General features: G+C 47.6%; 1 protein-coding gene across 1 annotated transcript in view; it reads left to right on the top strand.

Annotated features, from left to right (window-relative positions):
• apba1a (amyloid beta (A4) precursor protein-binding, family A, member 1a) overlaps positions 1-19,430 on the top strand; it is a 138,017-nt gene that overhangs the window by 45,101 nt on the left and 73,486 nt on the right. The gene's annotated exons all lie outside the window — the stretch shown is intronic.

Here is a 19,430-nt window from a genome sequence, read left to right as displayed (position 1 = left end):
ATTTTTACTACATTAAAGGCGCTATAAGAATGCAAGTTGTCACCCTGGTTGTATCTGCTAACTAGAGCACAGCTGGTATGCAACGTGTTGACATGGAGAATGTGCACTCCTGGTGCACACACTGCATAACCCAACCATAAATGTGTAGCCCAAGGGAAGGGAATACAGGAGGCACAGCAGTGAGTAGATTGAAACAGAAAATGGCTGTTGTCTGTTTTTCTGCTTAGTGGGGGAGCCACTTTCTTCCTTCTGAAGTGAAGGCAGGTTATTAGCAAAGAAGGTTGGCAGGATGTTGAACATGCATTGCAGCTCCTCTGGTTGTTGGTTCATTGAGGAGAGACAATAATTACATTTATATAGCGCCTCTCACAACATGAGGACGACCCGGAGCCCTTGCACAGCCAGTGCTGTCATGTAGGAAACACGGCAGCCGATTTACACACAGCAAGATCCCGCAAACTCTGCTAACCACATTATCAGCAAATTTGGCTACAGTGCAGTTGGTCCCTATGTCCGAGTCATTAATATAGATCCTAAATTTGGATTTGGGTTTATTTGGATTTATTGTCATGTGTACAGAGGTACAGTGAAAAGTATTGTTCTGCGTACAGCCCAGACAGATTGTTCCATACATGAAAAACACAGGACAAACGATAGATACACAATGTAAATACATAGTCACAGGTATTGGGTGAAGCATACAGAGTGTAGTGCTACTCAGTAGAGAGATCAGATCAGTCCATAAGAGGGTCATTCAGGAGTCTGGTAACAGTGGGAAGAAGCTGTTTTTGTATGTGTTGGGTGGCGCAGTGATTAGCACTGCTGCCTCACGGTGCCAAGGACCCGAGTTCAATCCTGGCCGCGAGTCACTGTCCGTGTGGAGTTTGCATGTTCTCCCTGTCTGCGTGGGTCTCACCCCCCGTAACCCAAGCATGTGCAGTGTAGGTGGATTGGCCATGCTAAATTGCTCCTTAATTGGAAAAAAAATAATTGGGTCCTCTTAAGTTTTTTTTTCTTTTTTGAATCTTTGCGCGTTCTCAGATTTTTGTATCTCCTGCCCGATGGAAGAAGTTGGAAGAGGGAGTAAGCCGGGTGGGAGGGGTCTTTGATTATGCTGCCCGCTTTCCCCAGGCAGCGGGAGATGTAGATGGAGCCAATTGATGGGAGGCAGGTTCGAGTGATGGGCTGGGCTGGGCTGTGTTCACGACTCTCTGTTGTTTCTTATGGTCCTGGGCCGAGCAGTTGCCCTGCCAGGCTGTGATGCAGCCTGATAGGATGCTCTCTATGGTGCATCTGTAAAAATAGTTGAGGCCCCAGCACTGATCCCTGTGGAGCACTCTGCTCATTGCAGCCTGAGGTGGAGATGATCACAGAGATCGACGGGAGGGGCAAAGACATGTCGGGGGTGAAAATGAGAATTTTGCCAAGATTTCATTCGGACCAAAGGTGTGGTGTTGTCCCTAAAGCACAGTGCCTTAACCTGTATATGGCGGACAAATGACTGCTAGACTGTTTCATAAAACAATCAATATTTATTCACGTGCTCACAGTGTTAAAGGTTATACAATCTCATTCACACGCACACACACACACACACACACACACACACAACATAAGTTAAACTACAAAGCATGTTCGTAAAAGTCCTTGACTTAACTTGGAAGTGATTGACAAGTACCGGACAGATATTGGCCGTTGTCTATGATCCGAGCCCTTGCAGCCCTCGATGTTCAGTCCTGGGTCTGGCCTCTTCCTGGCTCTGGTCTACCTGCTGGTGGTGTCGTGGATGGTCTTCCTTGTTGGCCGGTGAAGGTCACCGTTGTTGGGTTGCTGCAGCAGAGAGAGATCGCGGGATGGCGCCGCATCTTTTGTTCCCGGGGATTTTGCGCCCCTTTGGGCGGTCTCAGGTGGGCCACCAATCATTCGATCAGGGTTCGATCACCCTGATCGATAAAGTCCAATCAAGGTCCACCATCCTGATGGCCATGTCCGTGGCTGTTCGGGGCACGTAGGCCCTTCCAAATAAGGAAAGTAGGCTCTGTTGTGCCGGTTCGCTGAGTGAAATTAACATGCTATAGTCCTATAGTCGGGGGATGACCTGGAGATAGCCTTGTTCCTGTGTATTGCAAAAGCCTGGGCTGCAGCTTTAATGTTTCAGCTGCAGCCTGCCTGTCCTTGATGTTGGCCACTTTTCCCAGAATCCCTTGTCGGACGCCATTTTAGGTGGCCACAGTGGGCAAGAAGAACATAGAACAGTACAGCACAGAACAGGCCCTTCGGCCCTCGATGTTGTGCCGAGCAATGATCACCCTACTCAAACCCACGTATCCACCCTATACCCCTAACCCAACAACCCCCCCCTCTCTTAACCTTACTTTTTTTTTTTAGGACACTACGGGCAATTTAGCATGGCCAATCCACCTAACCCGCACATCTTTGGACTGTGGGAAGAAACCGGAGCACCCGGAGGAAACCCACGCAGACACGGGGAGGACGTGCAGACTCCGCACAGACAGCGACCCAGCCGGGAACCGAACCTGGGACCCTGGAGCTGTGAAGCATTTATGCTAACCGCCATGCTACCGTGCTGCCGAGAAGAGCAAGAGAAGAATCAATAAATAATATTTTGCAGTGCAAAGTAAAGTTGTTCCCTCGGCCATGGCTGGTTTGATCCTGTGACTAGTTTGTTCATTGCCACCATCCCATTTTTACCAGCTGGTTGTGAAATCTTGGTGCTGTGACACAGAGTGAGCTTCTCACTGTCTAGTGCAGGAACCGTGGAATTAAGTAGCGTGAAATTTAAATATGTTAATGGAGTTCACAGCACCTTTGGTACTTAACACCCACAATTTTTATTCAAGTCGCCGATGTGACACCAGATTATGCGTAGTGAACATTTTTAACTTGCTTCTGCTGCACGTCATCTGCGATGACGGGGACAGACGTAGGTTTTTAATTGGCACTCTCGCTGTTGAGACTATCTGTGAAACGTTCTCTCCTTAAACCTCTTCAACTCTCTCTCTCGCTTCCTTTAAGACACTCCTTGAGACCTGGTTCTTTGACGAAGCCTTTGACTACCGGTCCTAATATCTCGTGCGGTTCGATGTGAAATTCTGTCTGACTGATTTGGGAGGGTGCGGGGGGGGTACTGGCCCAATATTTATCACTCAATCAACACCCTTGAAGCATTGCTCTCTGTGGGAGCTTGCTGTGCACAGATTGGCTGCTGAATTTCCTACGTCACAACTGTGACTTGACTTTACCAGTAGCTCATTGGCAGTGAAGCACTTTGGGAACGTCCCGAGGTGATTCCTGGGGTGCAGGTTACACTGGCGAGGCCGTCACCTGTGGTTCTTCCCTACTTGACCTTACTCGGCCATCTCGGAGTTAAGAGTCAATCCCATTGTCATGGATCCGTAGTCACATTTAGGCCAGACCAGCTAAAGGTAGCAGGTTCCTTCCTTCCCAGTCACTAGTGAACCATATACGTCTTCGCAACAATCCATGACAATTTTCATAAGTGAAACCAGCTTTCAATTCCCGCTGAGATGGGGTTTGAGCCCAGGAAGCCATGCTGTGGACACCATCATCTCCCACTGCTATCGAAATGCAAGTTCATTCTCTATTATTTGAACGCATTAGATCTGCACAGTAGGGATTCTACATTGGGCGGCACAGTAGCACGGTGGGTTAGCACTGTTGCTTCACAGCCCCAGGGTCCCAGGTTCGATTCCCCGCTGGGTCACTGTCTGTGCGGAGTCTGCACCTTCTCCCCATGTCTGCGTGGGTTTCCTCCGGGTGCTCCGGTTTCCTCCCACTGCCCAAAATAATGTGCAGGTTAGGTGAATTGGCCGTGATAAATTGCCAAAAAGGTTAGGTGGGGTTACGGGGATAGGGTGAAGGTCTGGGCTTAAAAAAGGTGCTTTTTCCAAGGGCCGGTGCCGACTCGATGGGCCAAATGGCCTCCTTCTGCACTGTAAGTTCTCTGATCTATGAGCTCTGTCTTTCTGGAGGCACCTGATTGAGAATCAAATCAAACTCTTGCCTGTGGCAGTTTTGCAGTACTGTTGCTGCGTGTTTTACATATCTGGGTCACGGATACTTTTGGGTTCTGTGGTGTCTTTGTGGTTGGTGAGTGTTGCCAAGTGTGTTTAAAATACCACATTATTAAAAGCCCACAAACACACTTCTGCCACAAATTGGCGATGGGAGTGGAGTTGCCGTCAGTTTCTACATCATCAGGGTAGAAAATAAGCTTTGTATCACACATCATCGAACCAATTTAACTGGTCTGTTGGATTAATTTAGCCAAGATATTAAGGGATATGGGGAAGAGGCAAGTAGACAGAGTTAGCTCACAGATCACCTATGATCTCATTGAATGGTCGAACAGGTCTGGAGGTCGATGAGATAGGAGAAGTGCGGGGGGTGGGAAGGGGGCAGGGCTAATTAGCCTGTTTGCGGGCAGCACGGTAGCACAAGTGGGTAGCACTGTGGCTTCACAGCGCCAGGGTCCCGGGTTCGATTCCCCGCCGGGTCACTGTCTGTGGGGAATTTGCACGTTCTCCCCGTCTCTGCATGGGTTTCCTCCGGGTGCTCCGGTTTCCTCCCACAGTCCAAAGACGTGCAGGTCAGGTGGGTTGGCCTTGATAAATTGCCATTAGTGTCCAAAAAGGTTAGGAGGGTTTTTGGGTTACGGGGATAGGGTGGAAGTGAGGGCCTCAGTGGGTCGGTGCAGACTTGATGGGCTGAATGGCCTCCTTCTGCACTCTATGTTCTATGTTCCTCTCGTAATATGACACACAATATTTTCCACCTTGCATTTATATAGCCCCTTCAATGTATTAAAATATCCCCAAGGTGCCTCACAGGAGTGCTGTCAGGCATTGCTTGACACTGAGCCACTTAAGGGGATGTGTGGACAAGCGACCAAAGATATTCTCAAAGAGGTTTTAAGGAGCGTCTTAAGGTAGGATAGAGGTAGACGTGGGGAGGGTCAGGGAGGGAATTCCAGAACCTCGGAACAAGGCAATTTGAAAGCATGTCCACCAGTGACGGTGATGAATCATAGAATTTACAGTGCAGAAGGAGGCCATTCGGCCCATCGAGTCTGCACGGCCCTTGGAAAGAACACCTTACCTTAGCCCACACCTCCATCCTATCCCGTAACCCAATAACCCCTCCTAACCTTTTTGGACACTAAGGGCAATTTATCATGGCCAATCCACCTAACCTGCACATCTTTGGACTGTGGGAGGAAACCGGAGCACCCGGAGGAGACCCGCGCAGACACGGGGAGAACGTGCAGACTCCGCACAGACAGCGACCCAAGCCGGGAATTGTACTTGGGTCCCTGGAGCTGTGGAGCAACAGTGCTGACCATTGTGCTACCGTGCTGACCCCAAGATGAAGAGAGAGAGGAAAAAATAAACAAGAGGCCGCGATTGCAAGAAGCTGTTATCTTGAAGGGTTGTGGGGCTGGGCGAGGTCAGTGATATTGGGAGGAGGAGGAGCACAGAGGAATTTGAAGAAGACGAGGCCGAGAATCTGACATTTGAAGCGTTGCTCAGCCAGAAGCCGGTGCAGGTCAGCGAGCACGGGAGAGATGGCTGAATGGGAGCCGCAGAGGTTTGGTTGGGCTCGGTTTATGGCAGAGGGGGAGGTGGTCGGCCGTCCAGGAGAGCTTTAGAATAATGGAATCCGGGTGGCAAAAGCTTTGGACGGGAGTTTCCGCAACGGGCGAGCTGAGGCGGCCAGTGTGGTGGAGGAGGGTGGCGGGGGCTTTGTGATGGGCAGGTTGCAGGGGGTCAGATGTGTTGCAAGCAGCCATGTTCCACATCAGAGGGTAGCCAGGGAGAGGGAAGGGGATAGAAATGGTGGCCAGTGAATGGGATCTGTAGAGGCCAAAGGAAATGGAGAGAAGTTCCGCTCGTCCCGTGCTGGAATAGCAGTGTGACCAACAAGGGCGGAGAAGGATTGGGAGAGCTGGAGGAAATATGCAGCCAAGAAAATCAGCATGTATAATAAAACTAGAGCAACCAGTCTTACGTCAACCTTCTTTCCATCACTTTCCATCACATGGCTGACTGGGAATCTCTTGCTCTCTTACTGCCTTGTGTTAGGAGGATTTTCAACCTGTTTGACCGCGTTATGAACGCACTTTCCTTGGCCATCAAGTCCTGGGGTAGGACTCGAACCTGGAACATCTGACTAAGAGGCAGGGGTGCTACCCACTAGCCCCAAGATCACCTTTCTATTACTTTGTGCACTGTTAATTGTATACCACTTGTGCACTGTATGCAGATTTGAAGATTTTGTTTGGGTGTTACTTGAGCACATATAAAGAGATACTTACTGATGCAGTGGTGGTAGGTGCGTCAGGAGGCATATATATTTATAATGTTTCACTTTGTGAATAAATCTAAACGGAGTAAAGATTGGCTGTGGTTTCTTCTGTCTCCGACTGACAATCGGGAGTTTAACATGTGCCCCTTGACATAGAGTAAATGAACTGGCAATCCAGAAGTCAGGTAGAGTATATGTTTACGCAGCGAGCTATTGTGATCTGGAATGCACTGCTTGAAAGGGTGGTGGAAGCATTTTCAATAGGAACTTTCCAAAGGGAGTTGGGGGAAGTACGAGAGAATTTTTTTGTGGGGCAATGTGGAAGCAGCTTTGGGGAGTGACGTTAATTGGAGGGCTCTTGCAGAGAGCTGGCATAGGCCCAGTGGGACGAAGGGGCCTCCGTCTGTTCTGCAGAGAAGCATTGGCCCTGCTTGTTGTTGTTCCACAATGTATTCTGTAACACGGTTGTGCACGTTTTTAAAAACCTGGCTTTCGTGTGTGTGCGTGTGATAATGCAACGCAAGTCTGCTGCATTCACACGAATGTACAAATTAAAAGCAGGAGTAGGCCATTCGGCCCCTTGAGTCTACCCCAACATTCAATATGACCAAAGCTGATCCGAATGTCCGAGGACAGTGAATCCATCGCAGCTTCTCGTTTCTCAACCATTCAGTTCAGACAACGTAACTGTGCTTTAGAATCCTGTAAATGTAGCCTTCCAAAAAAGTCTGGATTCCTGGAAAGGAACATCGAACCAGCATCCGTTCTTTCTTTTTCTTCTATTTGTTTATTTACTGATCATTTTTCTCTGCAATTTTATTTTGGAGGTTTGGTTTGCGGAGAGTATGATGCAGCACCTGACTCAGTCGACACGGGGTCAGACAGGAACGAGTAACTCAGCCAGTTGACGCTTTTGAGACATGAATCATTTGACTGTTTAAATCATCTTGCTGCGTGATTTGTAGGTGAGTGCCGCTCAGAGAATGATCACCCTGTGCTGCATTGCTGCAAATTCCAGAGACCTCACCTGCTTACCACCTTCACTCTGTGTACTAAAGCGTTCAGGGGAGACCGCACCAATTAGCGCTCTGGGAAGTAGCTAAATTGGCCTTTATTCTGTTTCTATGTTAAACTCTAGTTTTGCTGCAGTACACGAGTAACAGTGTTTGCTGGCTGCTATTGATCGTCACAGCGTTGGAAAGAGTGCAGCTCAGTGTTAGGAAAACAAAGGTACTTTTGTCTTTGTAAACATTAGAAATAAGGTAGAGTTTTAACTGGGTTTAAGTTGATGTTTCTGTGCCTGGAAGGGTAAAACCTGTAGTTAGATTCATGCTAGACAAAGGTGTTTGTATGTGCGGTGGTTGGTTAAATTCCAACTGTGTTTCTACTGTGCTTGGAGAGGTCTATGGGTCAAGAGAAAATAGGCCAGCAGAGGTATTGGGGACATTGCTTAGCAGCTGAGGACTTGCAAGGTAGAGAAGCTTTTAAGTTTAGCTAATTTGGTTACAGTTGGAGGTGGATAGTGAGAGAGAAGGCAGTGCTCAGAGCAGTTGGTTTTAGAAAGCTGTAGAGGGAACATCTCTCTCAGCCTTGCTGGAAAAAAAGCCATACCATGGAGTAATGGTTAAGAAAACAGATGCCATAAACTTAAAGTCCAGCCAGTTAAGGAAACTAGAGGAATGAAGAGACGTTTCCAAGAGATCTGGAGTTAACAGAACAGAGGAAGCTGGGAACGAGAACAGATTACTGTTCAGTAAAGTCACAGAGAGTTGAAAAGGCGTTGGGTCGTGAGAGGCCAGAAATATATCTGCAGTAGTGCTAAGGCTTGTGAGAAATTTCTACGATTTGGGAGCCATTATTTGAAATAATTGTGGAAATCGGTGGCTGCACCTTGGAGTTTGTGTAAAAGCCTTTAAGACAAAGGGAACCTGAAGAGAGAGAGAGAGAGAGAGAGTGGTGTGAAACCTCGATGAGGTAGCGGAGGGAAGGCAAAATTTAAAGGAAGATTTGAAAGTGAAGTGGGAATTTGAAATCACTCGTGAGGAAGCCGGGGTTCAGTGAGGCAAGGCGGCGCACGGTATAAGAATCATCTGGGGAAATTCTGAGGAGAGATCCACAGACATTCACTTGGATTCAGGGGGGAGTGTGTCTTATCACAGTCAACTTGTGTGGTTAAAAGGGACTTTGTGTGTTAATGAGACCATTCTAGCTTAAGATGTACTTTGTGATCTGTGTTACCCTTTTAATCTGTGTGAAGTTGTTCAGACAGGTGGGGGGGGGGGGGGGGGGGGGGTGAAGGAGTATTGTGTCATAGTCCAACTTTTTCATAGAATATAGAACATAGAACAGTGCCAGCACAGAACAGGCCCTTCGGCCCACGATGTTGTGCCGATCATTTACCCTAATCCAAGATCAGCCTAACCTACACCCCTTCAATTTATTGCTGTCCATGTGCCTGTCCAAGAGTCGCTTAAATGTTGCTAATGTCTCTGACTCAACCGTCTCTGCTAGCAGTGCATTCCACACACCCACCACTCTCTGTGTAAAGAACCTACCTCTGACATCTCCCCGATACCTTCCTCCAATCACCTTAAAATTGTGTCCCCTCGTGACAGCCATTTCCGCCCTGGGGAAAAGTCTCAGGCTATCCACTCTATCCATGCCTCTCATCACCTTGTACACCTCTATCAAGTCACCTCTCTGCCTTCTTCGCTCCAGTGAGAAAAGCCCTAGCTCCCTCAACCTTTCTTCATAAGACATGCCCTGTTTAATTTTTTTGGTTAAAACTAATTAGCGGTCCTGTGATTCTGTTCCTCCGCATCGTATTCTTTTTAAAAAGTAAAAATTGCGATCTTTTGAGCCAGTGTTCAGTTCTGGAATCTTCTCATTCAGTTCAAACATCAACTGGGTTCAAATTAGCATCTCACCTTAAAATGGATTAAAAGCTTCCAGATGATGAGGATTGGTCGGCTGCTGTTAACCTAATGACCACACGGCCAAAATAGTATGAGTGCTACAAACTCGTTTCAGACCATTTATTGTGGCAATCCTCGTATGGCCTGCAAGCTAACATTGCCAAACTTGTCTGAAACACCTTCCATAAAGCTGTCGTTTTAAGAAATATGTTTTACTTGCCTCAGTGTAGTAGATGAATCAACTTTGCATATTTAGCACCATTAAAAATCCCAGATTTAGCGATTCAGTTTCTTTCCCTCCGCTTGTTTCATTGCACGGAGTTCGAGCAGGGAAAAATCCTGCGGCACCTCCAGCATGGAAATCCTTTAGATTTTTACCTGTCCTAATAAAAATCCCCGCAAGGCATTGAATTCTAGTTTTGTGATGTTATTTCTGAATATTCCCTTTGTATTTGTTTGCCAGCAAAGAGCTATTTTGGCATTGAGTGTGTGATGACCCATAGGCTGCAGGGTCACCACATCTCAGGCGAGGGGCAAGGTCGAGAAGGTGGGGCCTTCATGAATAACCTCAGCCGGTAACGGGAATTGAACCCACACTGCTGGCCTCGCACCACATCACCAACCAGCTGTCCAGCCAACTGAGCTAAACCGGAATTGGTGCATACTGCCGCTAAGTGAGTGTTTTACCGATGGGACCGACCTGGTTGGAAGTCTGGATTTAGCAATGCAATTTTGGTTCTAATCGCTGATGACCCATCATTTTATTTTTCCTGGTGGCCCTAAACTGTAGGTTTGGTGTTCCAATACTGATCGGATTCCATGAAGGTGAAATTTCCGTGGGGCAGTCTGTGAGGGCTCCTTGCAGCCGCTTTGAATGAAAGTGTGGAGTGCTCTGATGGTCACACAGCGGGACCTTGTGGGATGGTTCACAGACTGATGGGAGAAGGAGCACAGGTTCTCGATCGATGTACTTGGAGGACAAGGTCCAAGGAGGAGGAATATCCTGTATCTGTAGTTACCGCCTTTCCCCTGGTGTCAGAATAACTGTTGGTAGAGCGTTGGCAAAGTCTTGCCAAAGTGTGCTCGAAAGGCTCCTGATTAGTTTCAAAAGACACTTTCAAATCTCCAAGGCCTCTGAACGGGAATAGGTGATTATACCTTGAAAGCAGCGCTCAAATTCTCCTGCAACCACTAGTCCTCCCCCAGTCAGCTGGCCGCTGTTAGGAGATGGGTGTTATGTTCAGTGCTTTCCAACAAACCGATCCATACAGCTTACTCACTTGAGCGCGAGTGGACAATTTAAGTGGCAGTCAGCTGTTTTTTTTTTCTTCAAGATCCGTCATCAAGATGGCGTCTTGGCGCTAAACATGGGCAAAATGGCTGTTTCAGTCCCACATTCCAGCTAGGCCACATTGGACGCTGTGCCGCCCCTGAAGTATCCTGGGAAAAATCTCCGCTGATTCTTTAGGGGTCGAGGTCACTGAACCCATCGTGGCTGCCACTTTTTAACCTTTCTGCATTTGGTTGACTGATGCTTGAGGACAAGTCGTCACATCACTGTTGTTTAAGTAAGGCCTGTGTGACATTGATTAACAAACTTGGTTCTTTTGCAGCTAACAGCAAAACACCTGTCAATTCAGCAGCAGATGGTCCGTGGCACTGGAGAGAACAGTGTGAGGTCCTATCCTCGTACTTTAAGAAGAAATGATTAGACCCCTGAGGTGTTCGTGGGTAGTCTGGAGAACAGTTTGATATTTACTCCAGCCCTGACACCATCTGAATAGAATAAATTTACTTGCATGATGCAGTAAGTTAACTGGCGCAACATATCATTGGACTGACACGATAATAAATAGTTTCACGGTGCAAAACAGGGCACATTTTAATGTCTGTAAGACTTTTCCTCTACAACTTTGCAAGACTCATTACGGATTCAGTTCCTAGTTCATACACCACGTTGACCGCTGACTATAAATTGAATCGTACCTGGCCTTTATTGTGAGGCTTTTTCACTGTTGATTGTAAAAATGCATTTCTTTGTTTTCAAATCCCTCCATGGCCTCGCCCCTGTCTACCTCCTGTCACCTCCTCAAGCCCGTTAACCCTTCCACATCCCTGCCCTTGGCAAGTTGCACAGTGGTTAGCACTGTTGCTTCACGGCGCCAGGGTCCCGGGTTCGATTCCCGCCACCGTCTGTGCGGATGCTGCACGTGCTTGTTAGGTGAATTGGACAATCTGGACCGTCTGTGTACCCGAACAAGCCAGAGTGTGACGATTAGGGGATTTTCACAGTAACTCCATTGCAATGTTGATGTCGGCCTGCTTGTGACATTAATGAAGATTATTATTATTAATTCCAGCCTCTTAAGCAACCCCCATTTTAATTCCTCCACCATTGGTGGCCTTAGCACTGGTATTCCCTCCCTAAACCCCTCCAACTCTGCCGTCGTCTTATATAAATGCACGTTACTGTGGCCAAGGAATAGAGGCACAACCTACAGGCATTGGCACGGAGCAAGTTCCTCCTATTCGTAGAGATACTGGAGGGATGGAGAAGCTAAACTGTAGTTGTCAAAAAAAAGGAAGGAAGGAAATGCAAGTAAAGGGGCAACTAGAGGTCGAGGGGTCACAATCCAAGTGTTCGTACTACGCTTTACATGACTATTTGTTCAGGTGTGTAATGGGTCCCATTGCACGGTTTGGAGTTTTTCTTGATGTCCTCAGCAACAATGACTCCGCAACCACTAACACTGCCCAAAAGAACCAGACTGATTAATTGACTTTGAGTGAAGAAGTCTCTCCGAACCTCGGTCAGAGATGGCTAACCCTTCATTCTGACTCCCATGGCCAGATTTTCACAGATGATCCGATTTTTTTTTTTGATTTTTTTTTTGTCAGTCGTGCGGGACGTGAATTGCACAGGAGGCAAACCCAAATTCAGCCAAGTCAAACAGCTCCCATTTTGGCTGTTGCAATGGGCCTTAACCCACGGTGTATAACTGTCATCAACTGAGGTTTTTAAAAACCATTCTCGCTCTTCAAACAAAAAAAGACTGAAGTTTTTAGTAGGCGTTTAAAAAAAAAACCTCTGCTTTGATTGACAGGCCATCTGCTGCAGGTTTTTTAAAAAATTGACATCGACTCATGCGCTTTCAAGTGAGGTCTTTGTTAGCATTTTCCCAAGGACTACTGTGTCATTATGAAATGAAATGAAAATCGCTTATTATCACAAGTAGGCTTCAAATGAAGTTACTGTGAAAAGCCCTTAGTCACCACATTCCGGCGCCTGTTCGGGGAGGCTGGTACGGGAATTGTACCGTGCTGCTGGCCTGCCTTGGTCTGCTTTAAAAGCCAGCGATTTAGCCCAGTGTTAAACCAGCCCCTTATGAATGCTTGGCTGAGTTTCAGATCTCGGCAGGGAGTGCGGCGTTTTCAATTTGGTTGACGGCTTACAGAGGCTAGTAAAGAATTGGTAACTTGCATGTAGGGTCTGAATAGAAGTTTGTTTTTACAAGGGATTAACCACTTGAGGTTTAAAACCTTTGAATGGATTTTATGAATGGGAGATTTATGTCACTGTCAATTGTGTACAGGAGTGAGGTGGCGCAGACAGTCCCACCCTGTGTGTTCGGGGTACATTTTACAGAGATGGGCCTGGAGAGTCAGGAAATGCCGCAGTGGCCATTCTCCTAGTTGTAGACTCTACAGCCAAGGGAAACAGCCTCTCCATCTCCATTCTGTCAAGGTCCCTCAGAACCTTTTTTCCCCAATTAGATCACCTCTCATTCTTCTCAACTTTTAAAGATGGATTTTCCTAACTGGTTACTTTTCTTTATTTCAAATGTTTTTTTTTTGTTGGCTCATGTTTTGGTTTAATTGGATCGGTAGATTTTTAAAATGGAACAATGGGAAACCTTCAGTATAAATATAAATGATGAGCACTCGTTCGTTGATATGTGTCAGAATTCACTTGAGAAGTGCCTCAGCATTCAATTCGGATGCCAAGATTTATTTATATGAATTTCAAGATCGTGTAAGGTCAGTTTCTAATGTAGTTTCGCTGTGTTGATGTTAAAAATGGATTCTTAGCAGGCAAGAGAGCAGACCAAGAATGTGTTTGCAATCCACACAGAGACCGTAGCTTTAGAATAAGGCATTTGAAATTCCAGTCGATTGCTGAAAGGTTGACCCAAAAAAGATTCCATGTTTTAAGAGTTCTACTGTAATAAACAGACTAAAAGAACTATCGATGAAACGCTGCTTTGACAAGCAACTTAGACATTTTAAACTACAGAACTACACAGGCACGGTAGCACAGTGGCTAGCACTGTTGCTTCACAGCGCCAGGGTCCCAGGTTCGATTCCCGGCTTGGGTCACTGTCTGTGCGGAGTCTGCACGCTCTCTCCATGTCTGCGTGGGTTTCCTCCGGGTGCTCCGGTTTCCTCGCACAAGTCCAGAAAGGCGTGCTTGTGAGGGTGCAATCAGATTGGCCATGTCTAATTGAATGGCGGAGCAGGCTCGAGGGGCCGAGTGGCCTCCTCCTGCTATCAATTCATATGTTTGTACGCTGATGGCATCTTGTCCCGGTTTCCCCATGAGTGGGAGCACCTTAGTAATTGTTCTAAGGTGTCATCTGATTGAATCTCTGAAATTTAACACTGTTCAAGTTTGCAAGTGTTCTTGCTCCGTGGAAACGTCAGATGGAGGGGGAGAGGGGAAAGAATGTCGAGCCTGAACTTTCAAATATAATCAAACTTTACTGAACACTTCAACAGCTTCAAAGACTTTGCATGCTTTGAAGTGCCATTAGTTATGTTGGTTCAACATCAAACTTGGCAGAGATTTTCTTTTTCTGCGCACATGCAAAGATTCAGGAGCTGAATGCCCAGTTCTTGGGTGGCATTGACTGGAGGAGGGATGTTGGCCTGTATTCCAGGAGCCTCTTGTGTTCCTCCTCATCGAGATCCTTGGGATCTTCCACTCGTACTCTGAGCAGGTGGGTGAGCCCTGCTTTCACATTTTAAACTTCATTCACGGGATGTGGGCTAAGCCAACATTTATTGCCCATCCCTATAAGGTGGCACAGTGGTTAGCACTGTTGCTCCACAGCGCCAGGGTCACGGGTTCGATTCCCAGCTGGGTCACTGTCTGTGCGGAGTCTGCACGTTCTCCCCGTGTCTGCGTGGGTTTCCTCCGGGTGCTCCGGTTTCCTCCCACAAGTCCCGAAAGACGTGCTGTTAGGTGAATTGGACTTTCCGTATTCTCCCTCTGTGTACCCGAACAGACGCCGGAGTGTGGGGACTAGGGGCATTTCACAGTAACTTAATTGCAGTGTTAATGTAAGCCTAGTTGTGACAATCATAAAGATTATTATTATAATTGCCCCTTGAGAAGGTGGTGGTGAGCTTTGAACCTCTGCAGTCCAGGTGGTGCAGGTACTCCCACTGTGCTGTTAGGGAGGGAGTTCCAGGGTTTTGACCCAGCGACAGTGAAGGAGCGGCCAATATATTCCCAAGTCGGGATTGTGTGCAGTTTGGAGGGGATTTTGCAGGTGCTGGTGTTCCCATGGCTCTGCTGCTCCTTCTAGAGGTTGTGCATTTGGAAAGTGCTGGATAAGGAAGCTGGGTGAGTTACAGAAATGCTCTTTGTAGATGGCATACATGGCAGATAATGGTGGAGGTGTGAATGTTTAAGGAGGTGGGTGGGATGCCAGTCAAGCGGGGCTGCTTTGCCTTGGATATTCCTGTTTGAAGGTTATTGAAGACAGAAATCTCTAATAAAGGAGCTTACGTATTTCACACACATCTCCCTACCTGAGGGATATCAGTTAAAGCATTAAACCCTGATATGAAAAGCACTACACGATGATGCTGATTTAAACTGGTTAAGGTCCCTGGCTGCTCATTCGCTCCAGCAGAGTGTGATAGAGAAGCCTGTTCTAGAGGATTCAGCCACAAAGGAACAAGACTCTCAATGTGCTATTTAAAATCCAAGTCAGCTGGCAAAAGAATCAGAAGGGAAATGAGGAGAATATCTTTCTGGGGTAAGCTGCTGTCATCTGCAACGTGCTGCCTGACAGGACGGTGGAGTTAGTAACTTTCAAAAGGAGATTGGTGAAATATTTGAAGGGGGGGGAGAAATGTGCATGGTTATGAGTAAAGAGCAGGGGAGTGAGATTAATTGTGATAGCTCTACGTGATGGGCCGAATGGCAGCTCTCTGGGCTGGGATCTCTGTGATACTAGGTACAATAGAGTGAGGACAAATGATCAGATTGCAAATCTGGCAAGTTTCAAATGATAAAAGATCACTTTTTAATATTTCTGGGCAGCACGGTAGCACAGCGGTTAGCACTGTTGCTTCCCAGCGCCAGGGTCCCAGGTTCTATTCCCGGCTTGGGTCACTGTCTGTGCAGAGTTTGCACGTTCTCCCCGTGTCTGCGTGGGTTTCCTCCGGGTGCTCCGGTTTCCTTCCGCAAGTCCTGAAAGACGTGCAGGTTAGGTGAATTGGACATTCTGAATTCTCCCTCTGTGTACCCGAACAGGCGCCGGAATGTGGCGACCAGGGGCTTTTCACAGTAACTTAATTGCAGTGTTAATGTGAGCCTGCTTGTGACGATAATAAAGATTATTATTATTATTGATGGGTTTGAAAGCTGGACAAATGTGCTTTACAGCCGACTAAGAACTGACTTCAGAATGATTATTCTCATTAAGTTAAGTTTCCACGTAAAAGTGATGCAAACTGTTATCAGGAATAACCTTGACGTGTTTCTAGACAAGGTGAACCTTATCGATACCAATCAACGCAGTTTTTTATCACATCAGCTTTCATTTGGTTCGGCATCTTTAACTGGGTAAAACACACTCGAGGTGCTGCACGGCGAGGTTTACCCCACTGAATGACATAAGGAGATGTCGGGATAAGCCATGAAATGCTCAAGTGAAAAATTTTAAGGAGGATGGGGGGGGGGGCGCGGAAAGAGGTCTGTATGAGGGGTGGGGGGGGGATTTCAGAGCTTGGGCCCACATGGTTATGAACACCAACGGTGGATCGATTACAGTCCGCGGATGTGCCAGAGGCCAGAATAGGTGGAGCACAAGAGATCTTGCCAAAGGAAGAAAAAAGATGAGAGCGTTTGACAATCCCAATCGGGCTGACGTTGGCCTGTGTGACTGACAGCCACACGGGAGGGCTGTGACCTGCCTCCCGTACAAATGGCTGCCATGACCGCTGAGGACATCTGCATAACTTCACAACTCTGTGACAAAACAGAAATGCTGTTTATAAATAGCACGCTCGGAATATGTTTCCCGTCTTCGCACTGTGGAGGTGTCGGGTAAACATAGATTATTAATAAGGATCATTCCAACGTAATTTGAGGTTGATTTCCGGGCCTTGCCATCGCTGAGGAAGAAAAGGCAGAAAGAAAATGCACGGGGAGGGGGAGGTGGCGACGGTGATGGTCCAGTCCCAGGGGACTTGCATTTGCTCCACTGTTGGTGGCCGTGTCTCCACCCCCACCCCCCCCCCGGCAAATAGATCAATTGATGTGGCAATTTAAACAATCTCTTGGCTTGTAACAATTCCCGAAGGTGCTTTCCACCACCTCGGACCATCTGAAGGCCTTTCAGTCCATGGAGGACAATGGGCAGATGGTGTGATATACCATCTATTCAGACACGAGCTCTAGAATGAGTCCAAAACTTTGGCTTTAATGAGCTAGATGTTAACCCTGCAGTCGACTTGCACAGAATGGCCGACTGCCAGGCGCGATGGTACTTATACCCCTCCCCGTGGGAGGAGCCACCAGCCTCTCGTCAGCCAATTGGCAGAGAGGCACATGACCAGCCAGAGCCAATGGGCAGCGAGTCCTCTGCCCCAATAGTAGCACACCTCTTAAGGTGCTGCAAGGTCTGCTAGCCATACCACCACATGGTGGCATGGTGCGAATGTCCCCGGGCGTGCAATCCAGACGGCCAAACTATTGGGTTCAAATCCCACCACAGCAGCTGGAGGAATTTCAATCCAATGAATGAATCTGGAACCCAGGTGGGTTGCTGTTAAAAACCCACCTGGTTCACTAATGTCCTTCAGGGAGGGAAATCGATCGTCCTTACCCGGGTCTGGCCTACACGTGGCTGCAGGCCCACAGCAATGTAGTTGACTCTTAAATGCCCGTTGAAATGTTCAGTTCAAGGGCAACTAAGGAAGTTGGCTGTGCCAGCGAAGCCCAGATCCCAGGAAGGAATATTGTTAATGCAGCCCATTTTAATCGCAGCATAATTGGTGGCCAGTTCCTAAACTCTGGGGTTCACTCCCTAAACCCCTCCTCCTCTTCCTACTCCTGGAAGACGCTGCTTAATACCTGTCATTTTGGCTACCTGACCTAATATCTCTTTATGTGGCTTGGTGTCAAACTGTGTCTGATATTCACGCCACTGGGAAATTTTACCGTGCAGGTGCTATATAAATGCAAGTTATGGTTGCAGCTGGCAAGGATGTAAATTTGGCCGCTCAGCTTTGGGATTGTGGTTGGTCTGTCGTATATTTTGCTGTATCGTTCTGGTGAAGGCTTACCCTGCTTCATGCAGTTTTTCAGGACTGCGCTGTCACCCGCTTGTCCCACACAGACCTAACTCAAACTTGCCACTGTCAACGGAGTGTCATTTTGAGCAGTTTTCCCGTGCAGGTGGCTGCAGTGATGGTGTTGCAAAGTAAGATTCCAGCTTTGAGGCCTCGACCAGAAAGAATTGGCAGAGTGGACTTTACCTACAGATGTGAACGACCTCTCGGGGTTGGGGAAGGATAAGGATGCGAGATGTGACGAGAATAAACCCCGTCTCCACGTGAAAGAGTTGGAAGAGATCCTGTTTATGAGGTCAAATTATCGTGGAAGGTGAAAATCTGAAAGAAAGCAGCAGTTTCTTTTACGTCTGCCTGTTTGGCTTTGAGATAATTGTCGTTCGGTCGGATTTCTCGCCATTGGGTTTCGTTCAATGTATCAGGCGGGAATCTCGGGTGATCAGAAGCTCCATCATTGCCAGGTTGTAATTCCTTGGGGAGGCACTTTGATTAAAGATCCCAATCAACATCTTATAAAAAGTGTTATTGAGCTTCAGTACCTTGGATATCTTTGAACTATGAGAATGTGACGATCACAGAAACGGGGTTAAAGGAAGGGCAGGATTGGCAGCTGAACGTTGGAGGATATAGATCAGGGGTGGGCAAACTTTTCCGTGCAAGGGCCACATTCAGAAATTCACAATTTTAAAGGGCCGCATAGTATATTAAGTAAAATAATTAATATTTTAAATAGCCAAAATAAAAGGTCTTTAAAGAAAAAAAAGCACATTTATTTGAAAAACAAAGTAACTCAGTAAGTAACAGAACAATGTCAATGAGAATGATGCATCTGACTGCAGCCATTTACCAGTTTGTTGAAATCAGGTGTCAAGTTGCTTGTGCTGATCCTTAACACTGACAGAAGCACAGCCCGGCCGAGTCAACGATAAACACGCGCATAGTGGGGTGGATGAGTGGGGCTGTCTCATTGGTCGGTTTAGTTGGGTGTGCGACCAATAGGAGTCCAGGTTACAAACAGTAATAAGGGGGGGGGGGGAGAGAGAATAGGTGTGGGGGGGGGGGGGGGGCAGCCGGCGAACCATATGCACGTGTTCTGATTGCGTCCAAGTTTGAGGGAGTTCTGGAAGGGATTTTCGGATGGAATGACTAGGATAATGGGGGTGGAGGTGGTCCCGAGTCCAGAGGTGGCAATATTTGGAGTGTCGGACGTTCAGGTGGGGAGAGAGGCCGACTGTCTTGGCCTTTGCCTCACTGAGAGCCCGGGGACGGATCCTTTTGGGTTGGCTGGTCTCGGAGCGACCGATCGGAATTCCTGCATTTGGAAAAGGGTTGGCCTTGAGGTGGAAGCTGTTTATTGACTTCTTCAAGGAGTATTGTGTCATCAGCGTGTTGGGGGGGGGGTTATTTGATTTGCTTTGTTTGGGGTGGGGGTGGGGATAGGCTGAAAAGGGGAGGCAGGCTCTGGGGTGACGGGGGGGGGTTGAGTGTTGCAGGGTGGGGGCGACGCCGGGATTGGGGGGGGGTTGAGTGGGTTGCAGGGTGGGGGCGACGCCGGGATGGGGGGAGGGGGGGTTGAGTGGGTTG

This window comes from Scyliorhinus canicula, chromosome 8, assembly GCF_902713615.1.
Source record: "Scyliorhinus canicula chromosome 8, sScyCan1.1, whole genome shotgun sequence".
In the NCBI taxonomy this organism is placed as follows: Eukaryota; Metazoa; Chordata; class Chondrichthyes; order Carcharhiniformes; family Scyliorhinidae; genus Scyliorhinus; species Scyliorhinus canicula.
Note: the sequence above shows the minus strand (reverse complement) of the source record. Positions and strands in the feature narration are given on the sequence as shown.